This window comes from Sceloporus occidentalis, unplaced genomic scaffold, assembly GCF_023333645.1.
Source record: "Sceloporus occidentalis isolate IW3139 unplaced genomic scaffold, rSceOcc1.0.p SCAF_215, whole genome shotgun sequence".
Classification (NCBI taxonomy): domain Eukaryota; kingdom Metazoa; phylum Chordata; class Lepidosauria; order Squamata; family Phrynosomatidae; genus Sceloporus; species Sceloporus occidentalis.
The window spans coordinates 1,358,688-1,365,872 of NW_028317195.1; positions in this window are offsets into that span (position 1 = coordinate 1,358,688).

A 7,185-nucleotide genomic window follows, 5' to 3' on the forward strand; every position below is an offset into this window, starting at 1 on the left:
ATTGTTGCCATTCTTATAGGAGATGTTTTGTGAATATGAGTGTGTCACAGTGTTCTACAGTCCTAAGAGACACAATTTGTATATAAACAGCAGAAAGTGTCTTGGTAAAGCTCCACCACCCCAGCAACACCAATTCCTTAAAACTAGTTTGGTCAGTTGAAATTTTAGGAGGTATGAGACACCTTCAATGATCAATTTACATGACCAGGACATTGTGTAATTACAGAATATAGTGTTGAATAATACTTTTGTGAATTCTTGTTTGTAGTGGTATATCTATGAGTAATTGTAGAGTAATTACAATTATGCTTTCATATTTCTGTCATTACGGAATCACAAAGCTTGAAAATGTGAATTTAATGAAATCATTTATTGGCTAATTCTTATACACTGTATGTGTGATGAGCTGATCCTGTGATTAAAATTGACAGCATGGTACGGTGGGTGGCAGATGTGTTCATATTAATTCCCTATAAACACCCCTCTATTCTTACTTTCCCTCTCTATAACGTTTACATTGCGTTTAGAACACCACATACTGACGTAAGTCATTAAGTGCGCTTATTCAGCACACGGTCACAGAGACTCGGGTAGAGCTAAAGATGTGTAATGGCCCCATTAGTAAAAGCAATGAGCTAAAATGCTGCGTCTTTTACTTATGCTGTGAACAAAAATCCTCCAAACAAATTCTTGTTCAGCTTGTGATAAGGTGAATATTGCCAATGCAGTGCACACGCTCAATGTGACCGAGCAAACACAGAGGAGGGCAGTTTGTAAGATCATTGTGATTACATGACACATCAATATATTGCAGCAGAATGATCAACATTTGTATTGTATTGTTTGTAATAAGAAATCCAAAAGGAAAAATCCGTTAATTGCTGAGTGTTTGGTCTTGTGTTGTGTGTGTATATATATATATATATATATATATATATATATATGGATATCTCCAACCAAAAAACATTATTTAGAAGAGAGGGGGCACACCAGGGCTTTTAAATTAAAAGCCAAATATTTATTATAAATATAGGGTTTACACAGAACACCTTGTAGCTTCAAACCCATGCGTTGACTTATCAAGAAAACCAACATATGCACAAAACACACAATAAAAATGACAAACGGTAGACACTCCAATTACACAGCCCTGAATAGGACAAGCAAACTACTTAAGGAGCAGAGGTGGCACAGCCAGGCTACTTAAGGGGCACGGATGGCACATGCATGATGGTTAAGAGGCAGGGGCGGCACAGGCAGACTACTTAAAGGGAAGGGGTGGCACAGGCAGGCTGCTTCAGGGGCAGAGGGGGCACAGGCTGGCTGATTCATGGTTAGAGAGGGCACAGGCAGGCTGCTTCAGAGCAGAGGTGACACAGACAGGCTGCTTCAGGGTCAGAGGCCTACAACGTCAATGTCTGGTTTGGTATACAGTGATGGGGTTATGCTGTACCACCATCAATGTCTGGTTCAGTATATAGTGATAGGAGTTATGCTGTACCATATCTGTTTAGTAAATGTTATTTATTTAAACTTATTTAATTTATTCATGTTATTTTTTCACATTTCCAGTTTTGTGAAATAAATATTCTTGCCATCATTTATTTTTTTGTGGGTGTCTTTACATTTTAAAGTGAGGGGGTGCCACATACAGTATCCCCCCAGATGCCAAATGTTCTAGGTACACCCTTCACCATAAGTTTACTTTTATCACTTAACAAAACTTTAGCAAATCTAATGAGAGCTTCTGTGCAACGCTCAGCACCTTGGAATAGTCATACTACTTTGTGGTTAGTGGATGTACTTGGAGGGTTGTTACATTCAAGATAATTATCAAGTTCATTGTACAAAGGTTAGATATATACTACTATATCGGTTCCAAGTATATTAAGCAGGAGTGGGGCAAGGGACACGGGAAATATAGAGTGATGGTCTAGAATGGTTATATTCATCAGATTCTGCTCCATTATCATCATCCACACAGCTATTTGCTGAGCATTTTGTGAGTTGTAACATCAGCAACGAAGTTTCATTATGTCTAGCCCTTTTCTAAAGCATGCTTATACTGGATCCAATGAACAAGACCTATTCTTAACCTTTAGCCATTTTGTTTCCATTCATACTGACTACTTAGCATGGGCTTTATGTTCCAGTGCTGGATGGGAATAATAGATTGCTAGGTGTAAGCGTGGGGCCTGAGAAATGAAATGCTCAGTCTCATTGCAAACAATGTCCCCAGGAGACAAAAAGGTTTAGTTGAATTTTTAGAGCTAGTTCTAATTACCTCATAGATGTATCAGAGATTTTTACCTTACCAGAGATTTGGTACATGTAAATAAATGCAAAAAAAGTCAACAAAACGGAAGATTGTTCTAACTAATAATATGCAGAGATTGCACCTCTGGCGTTTGTAAAGATTATTTCTTTCAAATTGAATAATTTAATAATATATAATCTGTAATGTCCTGATTCTTTTCAAAATACGGTAAGTATGAAATAATTTAACAATTAAACAATACAACAGACTTTTATTTTAGGTGACGTAAATAATCTTATAATTATAATCAACGGTAATTCCCTTCCTTCCTTCCTTCCTTCCTTCCTTCCGTTAGAGCAACCTTGATTACCACAAAGATGGAAGAAGAATACATGAATGTAAATGTTTGACAAGGTAAAAGCATGTTGTAAACATTTATGGTATAGGCGTGTATGTGTATGCAGTTGAGATTCTAATTATAGATGACTAAGAAAAAAATATTGCTTAAGGTACAAATGTGTATAGAAGCACATCTGTGTCATGAAATGAAGGTAATAAAAGCCATTATCATCGGTGACACATCTGAAGGAAGTATATACTGTGCGTGAGAGCAGAACAGTTGATCGTGAATTTTATGCAACGTCCCGTTAGCACTTTTTTCTTCATTGAGTTAAGGTTTGTGAGTCAGCTGATTAGAGGTTGAATTGTTGTATGACTTAAAGGGGTGTAAAACATTTGTATCATGATTAACCACTACAGGTAAACAAACCCTGAAGGGAGCCCATCTACAATTGATGGTATTCTGTGGTATATAAAGCATATAATAAGCACCCAGTTAGCAAACAGGCCATTACAAATGTGATCTGGTTGTTTGGTAAAAAGGAACTAATTGTATCCAATAAAGTACTATTGTGAGGTTCATTGACTAGAGTTGGAATTTGTAGAAGAGTTGTGGTTTTTACTCACTTAATTCACAGACACCATGATAAAGAGCAACCCCCAACAAGCTCCTGACGTAAAAAATGGCTTAGCTGGTCCTGTATAAAGCATAATTCAAAAAAAATTAACCATGCATAATACAGGAACAAATAAGATCTTCATGCGGCAAAGGCTCACTGAAACCAAAACACTCCTGCCAACATATGTATTATGGAATAAGGCTCTTATGTTATCCATCTACCTATACACACTTTACACACACACCAGTGAAAGCAGTTTAGGGCATGATTCCAGATTTCAAAACTATATATGGCAGTGTGTTATTCAGTATTTTCCTATTGTTTGGTGCAAAGAAAATCAGGAATGTTTTCATGTCAACACTCAAGATAGTTACTCATACTGCCTATAACATAATTTTTTCATGGACTACATTTTTCATTCCAAAATGATATGTCATTGATTGTCAGATGCAATTTGTTTTATCTGTCATCTGTGTTTTTGTATTATTCTTTTGATTTTTTCTTCTATAAGTATGTGTTCATCTCATTCCACTGACACTCACACGCAGACACTGTAACTCACACACACAAACAAATACACAAACACTAAAACTCATAGACACCGACACTTTCATACACACTGACACAAACACTCACATACAAACAGACAGACATTGACATGGAGACTCACACTAACACACACACAGACACTGACATGGAGACTCACACTAACACACACAGACATTTACACATCTATTACCCAGATACTCAGACACACGTATACACTCATACACAAACAGATACACATACACAGCCAAATTCTGACACACAGACATTGAGATATAGGAAACATAAATACCATGTACACTCAAAATTAAAACATTTTGCCAATGTTTTGGCCACACGTTCATCAGGGCAAAGACTAAAAAGTCAAGGTAATTGTACAGACAAACATAACATCCTTTTATACATCAAGTAGCTATACCTGGGGTTCCCAGGTGCCAAAGTAAACAGGAAGTTGCCACCCCTTGGGGTCAGAGGTAGTTCAAGAAGGAAATATTCCTCAAGGTTCATAAATAGAATGATACCAATATTTTTATTACTAGAGGAATTACTTTTTGTTCTTGATAAACATAATCAAAGAGTCCATTGACTCAGAGCTTAACCCCTTCGTGACAAAGGCTGATTCTATTTTTTGTACCCTTCGTGACAATGGCTGTTTTATCGTTTCTGTGGTGTTTGTGTTTAGCTGTAATTTTCTCTTAACCCATTTACTAAACCCACACAAGTTATATATAGTTTTTTTCAGGACAAGAAGGGCTTTCTTCAGACACCATAATTTTTTATATATGATGTAATTTTCTATAATAAAAATAATAAAATATGACGAAAAATTGAAAAAAAAAAAAAATTTCTCACTTTTATTTGAAAAATCTTTTATTCATCATAAAAAACTACTGAAAAAACCTGCTAAATAGATTCTACTATTTGTCCCGAGTTTAGAAATACCCAATGTTTTTATGTTTTTTTGCTTTCTTCTACACGTTATGGGGCAATAAGTACAAGTAGCGTTTTGCTATTTCAAAACCATTTTTCTCTGAATCTGGTAATTCTGTCTCTATGTGGTATTTGGGGCATCTTTGAAGCCAGCAAATTAAATTTACCCCACCAAACCATATATTTTTGAAAACTAGACACCCCAGGGTATTTTAGATGCTGATAGTTTAACCCTTTCCATGCACTAATCCTACCACCAACCCTTGTCAAAGTTTGTGATAGTAATTGTTTTTGCTGTTTTTTAAACATACTTTGTACTTCAGGTGTAAAATTACAGCTCCTGGTATATGTCACTGTCCCACAACACGATATGTGTTCAGCAACATCTCCTGAGTACATTGATACCCCACATGCATGGGTTTGTCAGATTGTTTGGGGGCAAAAGGGCCAAATTTGGAACATGCCTCCTCAGCCGTATACCGCTGCATGGCAACAATTGCAGCAAAAATAGTAGGGAAGGAAAGGGTTAATGGCTCTAATAAAAAAAATTAAAAAAACCCTAAAAAAAAGTACAAAAAAAAATAAAAAGTAAAAAAAAATGTAAAAAAAAAGAACCCCAAAAACAATTGCCACTATGCAAGATCACTGTTTATGCAGTGATCAATGGCAATGAAGGGGTTAATATTAAATGGGTGGCTCTTATAAGAGCCTTTGGATCAATAATAATATATATTATTGAGAATACCTAAAAACACACTGATCTGTCTCTCTCCCTCACTAGAAGCAAGTGAAGGAGGGAGGCAGATCCAATACTGATCAAAGGCAATGTTTAGAAAACATTGCCTTTGATTTATCAGATCATGATCACTCTTATGAGTGATCTGACCACTAGGGGTGTTATTCACTGGATGTCCATGACATCCAGCAACACCCCCCCCCGATGATGACAGCAGGCTCCGCCCCCGGCTTGATGGGCGCCGCCATCTTGAAACACCGCATGTGTTTCGAAGACGCCGGCACCGGGAAGGTAAGTTGAGCATTTAGGAAGCGATCGCGAGTCGCTTCCTTTGCTAAACAGGTGTTGCAAAGATGCCTCGATACTGAGGCATCTTAGCAACACCAGCTAAGCAAAGGAAGCGACTCGCGATCGCTTCCTAAACCCGTTTTTCGGCGGCGGGCGCCGCCATGTTTGAAAGACGTGCAGTCTTTCAAACATGTTTTTTTATTTGCTCCTAGGAGCGATCGGGGGGGGCCGGGAATGTTTTTTTTGGTGTTGCTCAATGCCTCGATGTCGAGGCATTAGAGCAACACCGTTTGAGTGAAAAAATCGATCACGGATCGATTTTTTCACCCGTTTAAAGACGTGCCGGTCCTGGCACGTCAATTGTCATAATCGTCACGATTTTCGGTGACGTGCCCGGACCGGCAATTGTCATCAAGGGGTTAAACATTCAAATAAGTATGTGCAGATCTAAAGCTCAAATCTAATGGTCTGCAATTTCAGCACACATATTTTTTACCATATTTGTTTGGAAGGAGATCTATTAGCCAAGTATAGTGTCTGATGATTTTAGGTCAATAGTGTGACAAAAGACGAAGCTGTTCATTGTAGACTGAACAGCTTGATAGTTTTCTAGACATATATAGAGACAATGACAAGATAGGCAAGTAGTTAAAAACTACTGCTTATTACAACCGAGCGATGCATTTCGGTGTCAGGGGACAACTGATGAGTATTGATCTCCAGCGTATGTGAAATTGAGTTGTCAATCTCTATGGGTTTGGGTCATAGGTATGTAAATGGAATATCTATAATAAATGAGAAGTAGGATCTCTTACTGCAGAGGCAGAGGGGCCAGCAAGAACAGCTACAAAGGGTCAGGAACCAAGTAAAGCAGCCAAATCCAGGTAGCTACATGCTCACGTGGTCACACTACAAGGTAGCAGGGAACTCTGAGAAGTGCCCTGCTGGAGAACATCAACCCAGAAGCAGATGGAGGATGGGACAAATGCAAGGAAACCCCACAGCTAAGAACTAAGAGAATATTTCAGTCACAAGAAGGTTACAATATAAAAATGAAAAATTGGGGCAAAATAGCAATATTTACCCTGGATATTTTATTTTGCTTAAAGGGAAACTTTAATGTTTCCTGTAGCCACATGAAGAGGACTTATTAAAGTACCATGTAAGTGCTTCAATATGCATATTTACCTAGAGAAACACACACATTGTTTATTTAAAGTGAATCATTTTCATACCATTGCTACTAAGACACAAAAAATTTTGATTTAAACCAAAAACGTATTATCTGCAGCTCCAGCATTAGGAATATTGTGCCTTCAAGAAAAACCCTCAGTAGACCCATTGTTGCTCATCTGTAGAGATTTCAAGAAAAAAACATGAGAGGAAGAGAACAGATCAATGGCAGAGATTGTCGTAACTTCACGAACATAACTGACAGTGAATGTCTTGAATGTCTTTCCCATTCAATT